Below are 17,757 nucleotides of genomic sequence, written 5' to 3' on the forward strand. Positions count from 1 at the left end.
CTAGACACCCAGTCTCTTTGTACTGGCCACTAGCTAATGCAGCTTTCTTCTACCTTTATTCCATGGGTGATTTGCCTTGATTTCAGCCTCGGGGCACATCCCCACTGTGATAACACCTAGATCTTACGTGGCACTTGTCATCAATCAATCTCCAAGTGCTTTATAAAGCAGGTCAGCATCATTATCCTGATTTTATGGATGAGGAAACTGAGGCATGGAGAGGGGAAGTGACTCACTTGAGGTCACCCAGCAAGAGGACTAGAACCCATATCTTTGATTCCCCGTCCAGTGCTTTAGCTACTAGACCACACTGATGGAGCAGTCCTCCTGCTTAAAACTGGCTTTGCCTATCTGCACGGTCGGTTGCAACTCTGCAGTTATGCCAGTAGCTGTAGCCAGGGCAAATTCCTTAGGACAGAGGAGGGCTGAGGCTGCCTTCTCAGGGAAGCACTGTGTTCCTTTAGAAGTGCCTGCACAGCTCCCGTGTCCTCCTGCCAAGTAAAGTCTGTGACTGCGTGATGAAACCCTGCTGGTCCTAAGCCAAGCCCTCCTGCATTCTGAGCAGGGGCGCCAGCGGACTTCCCAGGAGAGAACAAAGGGGGGGGGAGGGGGCTATAAAAATCGGGAGCTCCCTAACAGCTGTCCCACCTGCAGAGTCCACGCCCAGAGGTTCAGGCTGTGTCTCCAAGCACAGAGGGCAGGTGCCTTGCTACTAGACTCTCAGCATGGTGCCAGAGGGCTATTTACTGTAACTCTTGTGCCACACCTAAGCAGCGAGACAATGGAGCTTGTGTTCATAGAGGCCACAGAGGGGACTGCTGTCAAAGGATGGGTGGGTCCATTCTGAGGTTCATCAGCTTTTATATTAGGGACTTCACATGCAGACATCTACTGACACAGCAGGGCCCGAACACAGCAATTTCTCACACACACACACAATCAGCTCCAAGATAACACACACACAGTCAGCTCCAAGATAATGTGCCCAAGGTGATAGGCACATTATAAATCCTGGAGACAGATTAGCTATTAAATCTTTAATCTTTGCTTTGACCTGCATCTGTCCTGATGGATGAATAGAAATGGCTTGTTGGTTGAATTCGCAAGAACTAAAACGCTGCAGCTGACCTGTCCTGTGCTCTCCTGCACTCAAAGGGCCAAATTTTAGGGCTTCCTTAGGTTGTTTTTTGGGCACTGCTGTGCTGACCACTCCACCACTGGCCCTTCAACTACCCTGCAGCCCACGGGCCCCCACATGCCACTAGGCTTGCCAGGCATCTGGTTTTTGATCGGAACGCCCAGTTGAAAAGGGACCCTCACGGCTCCGGTCAGCAGTGCTGACCGGACCATTAAAAGTCCAGTCAGTGGTGCACCAGGGATAAGGCAGGCTCCCTGCCTGCCCTGGCTCCGTGCAGCTCCCAGAAACAGCCAGCATGTCCCTGTGGCCCCTAGGCACAGGAGCAGCCAGGGAATCGTCGCAATCCGGCCCCGCCTCGGGTACTGGCTCTGCAGCTTCCAATGGCTAGGCACTGCAGCCAGTGGGAGCTGTGGGGGTGGCAACTGTGAGTGCGGGTAGCACGCACTGCGCAGAGCCACCTGACCGCACCTCCGCCTACGGGCCACATGCCGGCCACTTCCAGGAGCAGCACGGAGCCAGGGCAGGCAGAGAGCCTGCCTTAGCCCCACTGCACCGCCGACAGGGATCCGCCTGAGGTAAGTGCCACCCAGCCGGAGCCCACACCTCAAAACCCGTTCCTCAGGTTGAAACCCCTTCCCGCACCCAAACTCCCTCCCAGAGCCTGCACCTCCTGCACCCCAATCCCCTGCCCCTGCCCTAAGCCCCCTCCCACACCCAAACTCCCTCCTGGAGCCCACACCCCCTCCTGCCCCACCAACCCCTTGCCCCAGCCCTCAGTCCCCTCCCGCACTCCAAACCCTTCAGCCCCAGCCCAGAGCCCCCTCCTGTACCCCAAACCCCTCATCCCGGCCCCACCCCAGAGCCCAAACCCCCCAGCTGGAGCCCTCACCCCCTCCTGCACCCCAATCCCCTGCCCCAGCCCAGTGAAAGTGAGTGAGGGTGGGGGAGAGGGAGCGACAGATGGAGGGAGGCTGTAGTGAGTGGGGGCAGGGCCTCAGATAAGGGGTGGGGCAGAGGCAGGGCCTCGGGGGAAGGGCAGGGAAGGGGCGGGACAATGGTGTTCGGTTTTGCGCAATTAGAAAGTTGGCAACCCTACATGCCACCATGGCTCCGGTGTTCTTCACTCTGAAACTCTCCAGTGTTCTTACTCTGAAACCATGGCTCCAGTGCTCTTCACCTGATGTGCCGGGCATTGGAGGGAGCAAAGCGGTCAACAACCTAAATGGTGATGGAAACGCAGCCGCCATCCTGCACAGTCTTGCTGGACGGGAAGGGTGAGATTTTCAAAACTGTATACTCTCCGGGACAGTGACCATCTGTTTGTCCTGTGTTTGTACGGCACCTAGCACAGGGGGGTCCAGAGCCACAACTGGGGCTTCTACAGTAATACAGATCAGACATAAGAAATAAAACTGGGAACCCCACCTCCACTGATTGGCTTCTGCAGTGCAAAACAGCCATAAACCAATTTAGCTGCCCAGTTAAGTCTGGTCAACTGCTTCTTTGATCATCAGAGCAGCGCAAAACATCCCAAGTATCAAGGAATCTGACCCTTGATGGCCATATGATGTTCTCAGAATAACTACACATGCAAATGGGTATTTATCAGTGCAATCAAACACATTGAAACAAAATTTGCATTTCCAATTGCCTGCTTAAACCTGAGTCCATATATCTCAAGAGGTGGCACGTTTTGCAGATACAACATGGAATGGCGGCATTTTTCAGTGTTCTAATTAAAGTAAGGGGCTGAGCCTCCGGACTCCTGGGTTCTTTTCCAATCCCTGCCCTGACTTGCTGTGGGACCTTGGGGAAGTCATCTATGGGCCTCAGTCACTAAATGGGGACAATAGCATTTACCCCCCTTTGGGAAGTGCTTTGAACACATGAATGGGAGACCCTAGACGTGCAAAGCCATCGCTATTATTTATATCGTTATCTTGTTCAGCATCCTAGAGACCCACCACCTCCCCGTCTCCCTTTGCTTTGACATGCAATCTACACATCAAGCCGCTAATCATTTTAGCAACCGAGCCTTGCAAATACCATATAGTCCTTCAAACTCGCTAGTCATTCAGTTACCAGTGCTTGTAGGTGTATTTCCAACACTCCTAATAGTGAGTCAGCTGCACTCCTTGAGTCATATCAGCATTAACGAAGCAATGACAGACTCAGATCCTTACTTTGGTTGGCAGGTCTCCATGGAGAGATGGCTCAAGACACATTCAATTGGCGGCACAGACAGTGCAGCCTCAATCCCATCCAAACAGCTTCCCAGTCAGAAAAATGCCCTTTGGCCAAAAAGTCCCTTCCAGGAAGTGACTGCGGCTCAATTCGCCTCTTCGCACAAACGGGCAAGGAGAGCATGGCACTGACTTTTGACCCCTTAGTTGGCACTGTTATGGCTTGGAGAATGGGGTTTGATTCAGCCAGGGAACACTGGGAATAGAGAAATCCTGCCAGCTAGAGCACCCTCCCCCTGCCCCATGAGGCTTCTCTGCAAGGTGAAAAACCTGATATTTTTTAAATTCAAACCTAAACCTGGTGTTTAAAACAGCTCCTGCCCTGCAGTCACCTCCTTTTGTGCCACCAGAATGGGGCCAGTGACCGTAAAGCTGCCCTCAGCTCCATATCAGTACTCCTCGGCCGGCTCCTCCCCCGTGGTGTGGGCTGTGCTCCCATGCAGTCCTATCCACTTGTGGAGTATTACAGACTGCACAAGTTAGAATAGCTCCTGGGCTGCGCCGGGCACTGGTTCAGCCCCTGGCCAGGGCCGGTGTCAGAGAGGCGGCTTGCAGAAATCGTTACCGCTTGCTGCCACGCTCTGCTGCGGGGAGCTCTGCAAAGCCACAGCTGAGGACTGAGCCAACAATGGGAAGTCGCTCTGCAAAATGCAGCGGAAACAAACAAATCAGTCGTTTCCCTTTTATGAATGTGGGGGAGGGTTAGTGCCACAGTGGGCAATGAGAATGGAAGAAATGGCTACTCCAGGGCATGGCTTGAACTTCCTCTAACACCCTCATAAGAGCAGCTGGGCATCTGTTACTGCCAGCTCCCAGCCTCAGCTCTTCAGCCCTGGAGAGGGACCTGGGCAAGAAAGCAGCAGGGCTTAGCGCACATGTCCCTAAGCCTGGCTCTGGGTATACACACATCATCTCCCACCTAGACCCCCTGCCACATGCGTGCATTCGCACACACACCGCCTCCTTGCCCAGACCCCCATGCCACATATGTGCATTCACACACACACTACCTCCTGCACAAACATACGTGCATTTACACACCTATCGCCTCCCTGCCCAGACATGCATGCCCACATATGTGCATTCACACACCCACTGCCTCCTGCACAAACACACATGACCACATATGTACACTAAGTAGGCTTATTTGGCTATATATCTGTCAACATTATCATGGGAATTTGACTTTTTTTTGCCAACCCATTCCCCTACCCTTAAATGTTAGAAGAGGGGGGAAAGATGTGGATCACCATATCAGACTGGCAACTGCTGCATTTACTGTCCCAGCATCACAGATGTTAGAGATGGAAGCAGCCTCACGGGGCACCCAGTCATCTAGTCAAAGATACTTCACTTGCCCACAGAACTGCTGTGAGGATTACACCATCGAAAATTAAAAGCACAATTTAAATGCTATTATCACCATCTGATTCACTCAAGGACGAGGGCTGGACTGTCTCTACAAGCTACTCTCCAGAGCCTTGGCTAGTCCTGGTTTTAAATGACTCAAGAGACTGAGGCTTCCACCACTTCCCTTGGGAGGCGATCCCCCAGCTCACAGATCTATTGCTGGCGGGAAGAAAGGCCTTTTCTCAACAGGTTTCAGAGTAACAGCCGTGTTAGTCTGTATTCGCAAAAAGAAAAGGAGTACTTGTGGCTCAAATAAATTGGTTAGTCTCTAAGGTGCCACAAGGACTCCTTTTCTTTTCTCAACACCCTCCCAGTCTTGCAAGGCAGGTCAGTGGAGTCAGGCTCTAGTCTATAACCTACACAACATTTAAAGGGCTAGCACTCCTGCCTGAAATGGTGAGCCGATTGCCAGCAGGAGGCAGAGAGCAATACAGAATAATGTGGAATGCAGGGTTTTACATCTGGCTTCTGCATTGGTCAATGGTCCAGGTGTCTCCAGCCATGGACTGCTCCACCATGGCTATTCCAAAGGTCTGTGCTAATGCTTGAGAAACTAATGGCCACTCATTGGTACAAAAGGCACATGCCCTGGATCGGCTCCCCCAGGGAAATCTGAGGGACATGCAGAATATGCAGAAGGCACACACTCCCCCTTCCCCCATCCCAGTCTGGCTGGCAGTGGAAGAGATTTCTCTCAGCCCTTCTGCACAGATATGCTCCAGAGGAATGCACATTTCAGCCCCAAGAAGGAGCTAAATATAGTCTCTGCACAGTCTCTGCATGCCTGTGGACATGTAGGTGAGAAACAGAAAGAAGGGACCGCCACGCTCCTGTGCGGCCATAGGAGTGTATTTGTGAGTGGTAAGCCTGTATGTCTGGGGTCTAGCGTACATTGGGGCGCCTATGTTAGTGTGGATCTGTGGGAATGATGCATGGAGATATAGGAAAGGAAGATGGGGTATCTGGGAGTCGTGTGTATGTGTGAGAAAGAGTGTGTGAACCTGGGAGCTCTGTGGGTGTGGGTGTGCACGCACATGTACACACCAGTGAGGTGCGTGTGTTTGTGTGCGTACATACCCGGGGAGGGGTGTGTGTGTGTTTTGTACCTGGGATGGGGAGCTGTGTGTGAAAATGTGTGAGAAAGAGTGAGAGTATGTGTGTACCTGGGAGCTGTGTGTGTATGTGTATAAGAGAGACAGACATAAATATTCACCTCCCTAATCTGTCCATGTCAGATGGTGACATTATACCAATATCCAAACCTTGCTCTTTGGCGCCGTCAGCCAACGCTGCTCTCCTCCTGCACGCAGCTACACTCCCGGGACTGGGTCTGCCTCGCAATTCACGGTTTCTGAGCAAGTGAGTCAAAGGCAGGACGAGTTGCAAGTTGGAGTCCCAGGAAGCTGCACTTACTATTCCAGCCCAGGGAAGCCCCCAGCTCAAACCAAAGTATCAATGGACCAACAGCATGGCTGCATGCAAATGAGCAGCTCCTGCCTTTCCTGTCATGCAGGTGAATGAGGAAGTGAGTCAGGGAAGCTGCAGGTGGCCTTGGTTTGTGTGCTTAGCAAAGATAAAAATAGATCTTGGGAGGAAAGGAAACACAAGCTGGGGAGTGAGACTTGCTCCAATAAGAGTAGGCAGAGAATCTGAGTCAACCACTCCTTACACCATGCAGATTCACTGGCCTAATGAATCTTAGTCTAGGTGTGAAACCCTCCCTTCACCTCAGTAGTGCGAGAAAAACGCAGCCATCAACCAACTAAAGGCCCGTCTGTATTAATGAACAATACTTGGCACTTTGAAACCATTTTGATCCAAGGATGAGCAAGTCCTGTATCAACTGCAGCAAATTAAAGGGTAGTTTTACTCAGAATCTATAAAACTTTCAGATTCGGGGCAGGGCCCTCTGTATTAACGCAATTTCACAACCGCAGACTCAGTATCATTAATGCATATGAAGTTATGAGAATTGTGTAGTATGGTTGTCACTAAAACATGCTGTAAGTTGGGGGAATCAGCCAGATATTAGGTCCCCAGAGGCAACAGCAAGGAAAGTAACCAATGCCCAGGTGGGGTGTGAAACAGCCCATCAACAGTCATTGTCCAGCAAGGCAGCTACAATGCAATGACTCACCTGCATGAGGCCCCACCAGGGGAATTGCTCAACCTTGCTGAGAGAGACTCAGCAATGCCCCACAGACATGCCTGGACTTGTGTTCTACAAGCACATGGACCTAGAGTATAAAACAGACAGAGTGGACGCATACTGGGCCCTTCTCCTGCCTCCACCTTCGCTGCAAGCAGCCAAGACACTGAGAAGAAGACAAGACTCCAACACAAAAGATTGGCCCAGGTTTAAGAAACAAACCTGTATACTAAGGACTGCAATATCCAGTGGGGTGAGAAAAACTGCTTAATCTAGTTGCTGCCCAGTCTAATAGGGTTGAGAGTTTAGACTGCATGCTTATATTTTATTTTGGTAACCATTCTGATGTGGGACTGGAGATATTGGCTAGTGTCATTCACTTGCAAGTAGCTGGGAGCAGCTTACATGCTAGAGGCTGTGCGTGAACAGCCCAGGAGTGGGGGCTCTCACAGCAGGGTAAGGCTGGCTCCCAGAGTCAAGGACTGGAGTGGCCTAACAGATCACTGGTCCAGACAACACCAGAGGGGAATGTCACACTCATCCACTCATCTCACTCCCTACTCCCTAAGTCCTCAGCTCCCCAGGGTGCCAGGTAGCCAGCTGGCTGGTTCCTCTGCTCCCCACTCCCCAACTCCCCTAGCTATGTGGTGCTAAGTAGCTGGCCAACCAGCGCTCAATGTCCTCAATCTCCTGCTGTCTATCTCCCCAGGCTGCTCGACCGCCAAACCAACTGGGTCCTTGGGGTCCAGGCACTCCAGGCAGCTTGACCGCCAGACTGCTCGACAACATTGTTTTGTTTGAGTGCAGTTATGGAACAAAAAACCTTACATTTCTAAGCTGCACTTTCATGATAAAGAGATTGCACTACAGTACTTGTATGAGGTGACTTGAAAAAATACTATTTCTTTTGTTTATCGTTTTTACAGCACAAATATTTCTAATAAAAAATAATGTAAAGTGAGCACTGTACACTTTGTATTCTGTGTTGTAACTGAAATCGATATATTTGAAAATGAAGAAAAACATCCAAAAATATTTAATAAATTTCAATTGATATTCTATTGTTTAACAGTGCAATTAATTGCAATTAATTTTTTTATCACGATTAATTTTTTTGAGTTAATTGCATGAGTTAACTGCGATTAATCGACAGCCCTAGTTAAAACCCCTTCCCAAGTGATACAAGCTAAGCCGAAAACAGGCCACGCCGATACCAGAATAAGTGTCCCTAGAGGTGATATACTGGTAGAACTACATCGGTTTAAATTCATACCATGGTTTATACCGAAAAGACATTCTTATGCAGACAAGACCAGAGTAGCTCTAAACCCTAGACCACTAGCAGCAAACAGAGGTTGTCGTTTAACTCAAGCAACAGGGGGCCTGAGGTTTTGGTGTGGGAGGCTTTGAGATCTCTCATCATTGCTGCACGTGCAGGGCGTTACTGGAGACTCTGCTGTCTGAGCCCACAGATTCATTCCAATTTCCTTTGGTCCCTGATACCTAGGGTGTGTCTACACTGCAATCGGAGGTGTGACTGTAGCATGGCTAAAAATAGCAGTGTGGCTGCAGTGGCCCGGCTGTGCAAGGACATACTCACATTGCTAGCCCAGCCAAGCCAAGAAAAGTACATTGTCACCATCAGGTGGCTACCTAACAATGCTGCCTGTCTGCAACCATCATGCAGCGCCTTGCAGGCAGCTGAGGAATCGCTACATGCAGCTAAATCCCACTAGGCTGGATGCAGCTTCCACAGTCACCATGCCCCAGTGCAGCAGCCCCGGTGGAGGCTTTGCCATCACCATCCATGGGAGCACTCGCTTGATTCTCCAGCTGGCTTCATTTCCACACTGCGTCAAAGGCTTGGCAGGGATGCCGCTGCCCTGGAGGGATCTCCTGCCGCATCCGCAGCCCAGGTCTTTGGAGCAAGCCCCCAGAGAACCAGTCCCAGGTCTGACACCAGACTCAGCACATGTTGGGATGGGGGATTTTGGAGGGGCTGGTCCATTCTGTGCAGACAGACTGATGAGACGGATGAGTTTGATAAAGCCCCCATTCCCTGGGTGAATGGGATCCAATCCACTAACTACCTAGGTGACCAGCTGTCTCCCCTTCCCCAAGGCAGCCCCATCTGATTCCGTTGCCAGCCGTAAGGCTGCTCCCACCCTGAGGGACAGTCTGTGGGCATGCACATCAGTGTCAATATTCCTCCTAGGTAGCAGCAGTATCCTCCTTGCCCCATGCTGGCACTCAGCTCTTGGAGGGCTCTGCAAGTCGATCCAATTCCATACCTCATAGTTGGGAGCCATGCAAAGCATGCCTAGAAAATAAGTACACGAACAAGGTTCCTAGAGGGAGAGGATCTGCTCCAGAGCATCACGACTGGTCATCAGCACCCCCTCCTGGCTGGATTCAGACTTGCCTAGGTGCTTGGGGCCATGTCTCCATGTACTCACAGAGTGGGTGGAGCCCATGCAGCGGCAGTACTATCTCCCATGACACACTGCTCCGTCCACGCCCCCCAGCCGCACCCTGGATGTTCGAAGGGACTGATCCGAAAATCAATGTGCATCGTGACAAAGCAAGTCGCCTCCTTCACTTTCTGTTTGGACCAACAGAAGTGAAACTTCCTTCTGCACGCTGAATGCTCCCTGGCCACTTCTGCTTTCCTCGACGTTCCAGAGGCCTGTAATCCAGCACCACAGAGAATTCACAGCCAGCTGCCCTGACCACACGTTCAGAGAGAGCTATTTCTGTTACAGAGTATTTGGGGGGTGGGAAAGGCGAAGTCCTGCCTGAACCGTCCAATTCACCAAGTTCAAAGGTTACCTGAGGAGCAATAGCACCCTCTAGCCGCTCGGAGCAGCAGGTGCGGACTGGCTTTCATTTGCAAGCCCTAAGAGGGAGTTACAAGCAATGAACATCAGGGCAATCATTCAAAGTTTCCCCCAGGCTCACTGGAGAATGGTCTTGTGATTAGAGCAGGAGGCTGGTGGCCAGGACTCCTAGATTCAATGCCCAGCCCTGCCCCCAACTACTTGTGTGACCTTAAACAAGACTCTTGTGCCCAGGTTGTTAAAGTTTGCAATGCAGGCAGAGCTCCTCAGAGGGAGGATGCCAGAGAAGCACAAAGGACTGTGACTATGATAAACACTTGTTCATTTCAGACCAGCTGGCTCAAGGGACTGCAGGAGGCCACATATAGGTCTCTCCTCCTGGATGTCTCTTGCAGCACAGACCATGTACCCCAAGGTAGACAAGGTTCTATTTTCTGGGCTCAGGCCCTGTGGAGATTTGCAAGTCTAGGGGATTCTTCAGCTGATTTCTCAGTAACTCACCTCTCTGCCTCAGCCCATTGTGTTCACTGATCTCAGTGTGTAATGGGATGTCTATACTTTGTGCATGGCAGGGCGCAATATGATGACCATACTGGAGAGAAATAATGGGAGATGGGAGAGAAATAACAGTATGTGTACAAATCTCACACCCAGAGCTAGATCCCATGTGGATCATAAAGGACTTTTTAAAAGATGTTAAAATGCTGTAAAAGCTCCTTCTCCCACCCGGAGGCCCCTGTAGCTACAGCAGTGAGCTAGGCTGTTAAAGATTTCTATTATGCTTAACACAGGAGCATAGACAGCTGATGGTATCAGCAGAAGCAGGTAGGCAGTGCACAAGCACAAGGTGTGTGGCTAATGAGAAAGTAATCAAGAAGCCGGGGAGAGATCATAACTCCCCAGCATTTTAGTAAGTCACAGTTGTGTGAGGCAAAATATTCCAGTGACGTGGGTGTGGATGGGTGCTGACCACAGGTCTGCACGTGCAGTGTCATTGCTGTTGCAGACATGTATGCCTGCAAGCTCTGGGGTGAGTTTCTTATCAATGCACGTGCCTTTGGAGACACAGAGTAGGGATACTGCACATTCAGTCAGACAGGCCAGGGACAGAGGAACATGCACAAGCATCAGCTCCATAACTGACCTCTGCGTGTCAGAGACAAGGCAGCCCAATAAAATGAAGACACCTGTACAGGACAGAGTCCTCTGCTTGGCTCCCTAGCCCTGAACACCAGTCAGAACGCCACCCAGCACCTCCAGTACTACAGGGGTAGCTCCCACGGACACTCACAGTTTTGCAGCAGTATCCACATCTGCTCTGCTCTCCTGTGTGCCCAGTAGGCAATGGGCACTTTACAGCTCCTTTGGGCAGCTTCCAACTTGCTCTTTCTCAGTTGACTGTTTTCCCCACCCTGCAGCTGTTGGAATGCAACCAATAGAGGGCAGGATTTGGTCCTGACCACACCCCCACCTTTCACTGAAAGCCATGCCCTCTTTTTCTCCAGTGCAATTGAAAAGCAAGCAAGTGCCATGCGGCCTGACAGGAATACAAGGCAGCATATTTCTGGATGTAACTGACACTGCTTTGAAAAGGTCTGGGTGTAAGACGTACTTAGTACCCTTGGCAGCAGACTGGGGAGTCAGGACTCCCTGCTCTTCTGTAAATCTCCTGGAGGGATCAATCCCTGGGAGATGGAGATCTCATCCCTCTCTAGCTTCTGCAATTCCTCCTTAGGAAAAGCGAGTGGGGTCCCATTGGTCCTGCTAACTTCCTTAAAACACCTGGAGCTTTTAAGATCCTTTTCCCCCCAAGGAGTTTATGTGTGAGTGAAAAAACAGAACAAAACCCATACACCAGAAGAAGCTGATCATATTTGCTGAGCAGCTTCCCTGGCCAGCCAGCAAGACAGAACAAAGGGGTGTCTCCTGCTTGGACGCATAGCAGGCCTAGTCCAAGGGCACCCTGGTGGCTGGGGGAAGGTTCTGAGAGTGCATGAGGTTGGTACAGAAGGGACACAGGGCATGGTAATGAGCGTGTGGCTAATACTCATGCAAGGAGAGCTCGAGTTAAGCAAATCCTAATAATCCCTAGCTCTCATGTGGCACTTCCATCAGTAGAGCTCAGAGCACTTTGCAAAGGAGGTCAGGATCAGAAGCCCCATTTATAATTGGGGAAACTGAGGCACAGCTGGAGGAAATGACTTGCCCATGGTTATCCAGCAGGCCAGTTGCAGAGCCAGGAGTAGAACCCCGGTCACCTGAGTCCAGTGCTCTACCCACTAGACCACACTGTCTCCAACACAAGTCCCTTTGTGCACAGTAAATGTACATGTACCTAACAGCACCCCAGGCACAACCTGCTCCGCATTCAGTGCCCTGCTTTTGCTGTAATCCTTTGGATTCTCCAGCCATATCCAACAGCACCCACCCCCACCATTAGCACTGGCACCCACAGCTGGGCCTAGCTGGGGGTTAGGACTCAGCCTGGGCTGCCAGCACGACATTACCAGAGAGATGCTATTGTTCCAACCCCAGCGGCCTAGCTATGCCTGACAGTCTGGATAAAGTTGCACAGAAAGAAGCGGGGCACTCCAGGCCAAATGCCAGCAGGGCTTCAAGCTAGCAGCATGATGAGAGAACTTGCCACAGGGATTGGAAATCACCTTTCCCTGTGAAGTCTGTGTAGGGCCAATACAACATGAGTAAAGAGGGTCTCGGTCCAGTTCTTCATCTCCTAACTACCACCTGGTTTGCGGTCAGCACCAGAGAGGCCCAGGGTGGGACAGATCGCAGAGAGCGCTCTCTCCTTCTCGCTCCACAGAGGGTCCCTCCAGGTTGAGGGGAGGCATGTCAGAAAGGCAGTGAGAGCAGACTGGCCCTGTTCACACCTGGGCTTGGTCTGCACCATGAATACACTCAGGCTGCACATCTCCTGGACTAGTAAAATGGACGCTGCAGGCTGAGGGAGAGAGCCCAGCAAGATACTGAAAGAGAAGCAGGACGCAGATCAGGACTCCTGGGTTCATTCCCAGTTCTGCTGTGATTCACCACATAACTTTCAGCAATTTACTTGGATCTCTTTGGGTCTCGATCTATCCCTCTGGAAACCAGGGCTACTAATACCAAGCTACTTCCCAAGGGGGTGCAGGTTAAATCAATGTTAGCAGAGCAAGGTGCTGCACAGCATACGTGCAGACTGCTGTTAGAGACTATCCGCAGCTCTCACAGTCTGGAACCAAACGCTTGCAGGCCGCACAATGTGACGAGCCCAGAGTGCCCGCTGCAGCGTCAGAGTCTGCACCCAGATCCGCTGCTGAATTCCACAGCCAGCCAAACAAAACACCCGGATCCAGACACCCCAACCCTGGGAAAGCAGCTGGTCATGCAGTGTGGGCTGGGCCTGGTCTCCCCACGCCACGTTGGTTAGGGGGTGATTATTCACCGAACTACACATACCAGTACAATCCCTAGTGTGGGCCTTACCCAATACAGCTAACTCCCCTTCCCTTAGGGGAACAGCAATACCAGTATAAGCACCTTCATACCATTCTAACTGCATCCACGCCAGAGGTTGGACAAGTTAGCTATACCGGGTAGGGTTAAGGCAGTATCATAGAATCATAGAATATCAGGGTTGGAAGGGACCCCTGAAGGTCATCTAGTCCAACCCCCTGCTCGAAGCAGGACCAATTCCCAGTTAAATCATCCCAGCCAGGGCTTTGTCAAGCCTGACCTTAAAAACCTCTAAGGAAGGAGATTCTACCACCTCCCAAGGTAACGCATTCCAGTGTTTCACCACCCTCTTAGTGAAAAAGTTTTTCCTAATATCCAATCTAAACCTCCCCCACTGCAACTTGAGACCATTACTCCTCGTTCTGTCATCTGCTACCATTGAGAACAGTCTAGAGCCATCCTCTTTGGAACCCCCTTTCAGGTAGTTGAAAGCAGCTATCAAATCCCCCCTCATTCTTCCCTTCTGCAGGCTAAACAATCCCAGCTCCCTCGGCCTCTCCTCATAAGTCATGTGTTCTAGACCCCTAATCATTTTTGTTGCCCTTCGCTGGACTCTCTCCAATTTATCCACATACTTCTTGTAGTGTGGGGCCCAAAACTGGACACAGTACTCCAGATGAGGCCTCACCAATGTCGAATAGAGGGGAACGATCACGTCCCTCGATCTCTTCACTATGCCCCTACTTATACATCCCAAAATGCCATTGGCCTTCTTGGCAAAAAAGGCACACTGCTGACTCATATCCAGCTTCTCATCCACTGTCACCCCTAGGTCCTTTTCCGCAGAACTGCTGCCTAGCCATTCGGTCCCTAGTCTGTAGCGGTGCATTGGATTCTTCCATCCTAAGTGCAGGACCCTGCACTTGTCCTTGTTGAACCTCATCAGATTTCTTTTGGCCCAATCCTCCAATTTGTCTAGGTCCTTCTGTATCCTATCCCTCCCCTCCAGCGTATCTACCACTCCTCCCAGTTTAGTATCATCCGCAAATTTGCTGAGAGTGCAATCCACACCATCCTCCAGATCATTTATGAAGATATTGAACAAAACCGGCCCCAGGACCGACCCTTGGGGCACTCCACTTGATACCGGCTGCCAACTAGACAGGGAGCCATTGATCACTACCTGTTGAGCCCGACAATCTAGCCAGCTTTCTACCCACCTTATAGTGCATTCATCCAGCCCATACTTCCTTAACTTGCTGACAAGAATACTGTGGGAGACCGTGTCAAAAGCTTTGCTAAAGTCAAGAAACAATACATCCACTGCTTTCCCTTCATCCACAGAACCAGTAATCTCATCATAAAAGGCGATTAGTCTACTCAGGCATGACCTTCCCTTGGTGAATCCATGCTGGCTGTTCCTGATCACTTTCCTCTCATGCAAGTGCATCAGGATTGATTCTTTGAGGACCTGCTCCATGATTTTTCCAGGGACTGAGGTGAGGCTGACTGGCCTGTAGTTCCCAGGATCCTCCTTCTTCCCTTTTTTAAAGATTGGCACTACATTAGCCTTTTTCCAGTCATCCGGGACTTCCCCCGTTCGCCACGAGTTTTCAAAGATAATGGCCTATGGCTCTGCAATCACAGCCGCCAATTCCTTCAGCACTCTCGGATGCAACTCGTCCGGCCCCATGGACTTGTGCACGTCCAGCTTTTCTAAATAGTCCCTAACCACCTCTATCTCCACAGGGGGCTGGCCATCTCTTCCCCATTTTGTGATGCCCAGCGCAGCAGTCTGGGAGCTGACCTTGTTAGTGAAGACAGAGGCAAAAAAAGCATTGAGTACATTAGCTTTTTCCACATCCTCTGTCACTAGGTTGCCTCCCTCATTCAGTAAGGGGCCCACACTTTCCTTGGCTTTCTTCTTGTTGCCAACATACCTGAAGAAACCCTTCTTGTTACTCTTGACATCTCTTGCTAGCTGCAGCTCCAGGTGCGATTTGGCCCTCCTGATATCATTCCTACATGCCCGAGCAATATTTTTATACTCTTCCCTGGTCATATGTCCAACCTTCCACTTCTTGTAAGCTTCTTTTTTATGTTTAAGATCCGCTAGGATTTCACCATTAAGCCAAGCTGGTCGCCTGCCATATTTACTATTCTTTCGACTCATTGGGATGGTTTGTCCCTGTAACCTCAACAGGGATTCCTTGAAATACAGCCAGCTCTCCTGGACTCCTTTCCCCTTCAAGTTAGTCCCCCAGGGGATCCTGGCCATCCGTTCCCTGAGGGAGTCAAAGTCTGCTTTCCTGAAGTCCAGGGTCCGTATCCTGCTGCTTACCTTTCTTCCCTGCGTCAGGATCCTGAACTCAACCAACTCATGGTCACTGCCTCCCAGTACAGTTGGTATAGACAAGGCCTCATTGTTATTCTCACAGAGATGCCTACTTGACGTCCTTGCTGTCATCTCCAGCTATGTTCGTGTTGCCCGTAGGCCGCACCTACCACTGGTGCGCTAGCACACAGGAGTTCAACGGCCTCCAAAACCCAGGCAGGATCGTCTCCCCAGCGTCAGACCTGAAGTGAGTCTGAGCTCCCGTTTACTGGCAGAGCTCTTTGGGCTCCGCACAGCACTTTTCATCCCAAGCCACAATCCTTGCCGGGGGAGTGGGGGAATCGAAGGAGAGCCCAAGGGCCTGATCCTTGGCGGGATTAGGGGGAGCTGCACGTACCGACTGTAACGCCTCCCAATCAACGCCTCCCATATGGTCTAGCGGTTAGGATTCCTGGTTTTCACCCAGGTGCCCAGGTTCAACTCCCGGTATGGGAAGTTTCGGGGGAGGGATAGTTCAGTGGTTTGAGCATTGGCCTGCTAAACCTAGGGTTGTGAGTTCAATCCTTGAGGGGGCCACTTAGTGATCTGGGCCAAAAATTGGGGATTGGTCCTGCTCTGAGCAGGGGGTTGGACTAGATGACCTCCTGAGGTCCCTTCCAAACCTGATATTCTATGATTCTATGACATGGGCACGCAGCACTTCTGGGACTCTGCTTAAAACCTCTGACCTGTGCTCCTTGCAGGGTGCGGCCCCTGCACGACCCTGGGGGGACCTGCGCTGGGCACAGGAGGTGGCCCAATTTTCAGTCAGCCCCAGCTGGCACATGCCAGCAGAAGGTTTCCCTGAAAGCACGAGGCATCGCCAGCCACTGAACTGGCACTGGCTCAGGGCTCTGCTTGTTCGCCTGCCCTGGTTTCTATAAATACTTCTCTCTTCCGGATCATGTCTTCGATCTGCTGTCTGAACCCGGGGGCGGGGAGCACACACCACCTCACCACTTCCCTCGGGGAGCGAGTGTTTACCTGCCTGCGCCTGCACAGCAGCTCGTACTCCTCACACACATCTCCCCCTCCTCCTGGCAGCGCAGGCGCCAGGCCGGCAGGGATAGGCCACGATGCTCACAGGACGCGTGCTGCTCTTGCTCCAGCACTCTGATGTGTGCACTCCACGGGGAGACCAGCCCAACCCCGCAGGGTTCAGGATGTCTCCCCTTTCACCCCAGCTGGGCCCCCTCAAAGACCCCGCCCGCTCGGCTTAGAGAGGAGCCCTGCAGCCATTCCCCTTCCTTCCCTCCCCCCCACACACCAGCACAGCATGGCAGGTCAGGGGGAGGCTGTGTGCTGAGGTCAGGGGCCCGAATCAGAGGACATTCCAGGGGTACACGTGATTGAATCACTCCTGCCTACGGTACATCTACACGACAGCACCTATGCCGGCACAGCTACCTCAGTGCAGCCCTTGGGTGCAGATGCAGGCCATCCAACTAAGGGGCTTTTCAGTCGGTGTAGGAAACCACCCCCCCAAGTGGCATTACACCTCCCTGACCCCGCTGATGTAGCTGCGTCTACACTGAGGATTAGGTCAGCACAGCTACATCAGGTGGGGGCTGGGTTTTCATACCTCGACCGACATAGCTATGCTGGTACAACTTGCAAGTGTAGACCCAGGCTAAGGGCCTGATCCTGCCATTGACTCCAGTGGCAGGTGCTAAGAATGACCTTCCTTACTAGCATCCTCATTCCTGCACACCAACCCTTCAGCCCGCTACCCCACAAGCTGCCTGTGTTCCCACCATCGCTATGGGTAACATAAGAATAACGAGCACTCCATTTCCAGCTTTCATCCTACCGGATCCCAAAGCACTATACAGCATCCCCCTTTGGAATGCAGCCACCTCTGGGGTGAAAGGCAGCAGCTGTGGAGCAGCACGTAGCAGCGCTGCATAGCAGGCAGCATCAGGCAGTGAAGAGGAACACTGTACCCAATTCAAGCTGCAGGGAGGACTCTGGGGACTCAGAATGTCATGGTCAACTAGGTTCTGGCCAGTCCCACACTCCTCGATTTGAGAAAGGGCACTGGGGATCTCTAGGGATCACAAGCAGTCGGAACATCAGGTTTAGTTCTGATCTGAAAGGCAACACCTCAGTCAGTACATTCCAGGCAAGAGCTCACTGAGAGAAGAGCCAGCAGC

At 51.6% G+C, this 17,757-nt stretch overlaps 1 protein-coding gene and 1 non-coding gene across 5 annotated transcripts in view; one reads left to right on the forward strand and one right to left on the reverse strand.

The window, feature by feature from the left end:
- The window catches only part of DGKK (diacylglycerol kinase kappa), a 158,601-nt gene that overhangs the window by 88,483 nt on the left and 52,361 nt on the right, over window positions 1-17,757 (reverse strand). The window lies entirely within an intron of this gene.
- TRNAE-UUC (transfer RNA glutamic acid (anticodon UUC)) lies at window positions 15,990-16,060 on the forward strand. The gene has a single exon. It is a non-coding gene; the product is annotated as a tRNA-Glu (tRNA).

Source organism: Lepidochelys kempii, chromosome 9 (genome assembly GCF_965140285.1).
Source record: "Lepidochelys kempii isolate rLepKem1 chromosome 9, rLepKem1.hap1, whole genome shotgun sequence".
NCBI classification, from domain to species: Eukaryota; Metazoa; Chordata; order Testudines; family Cheloniidae; genus Lepidochelys; species Lepidochelys kempii.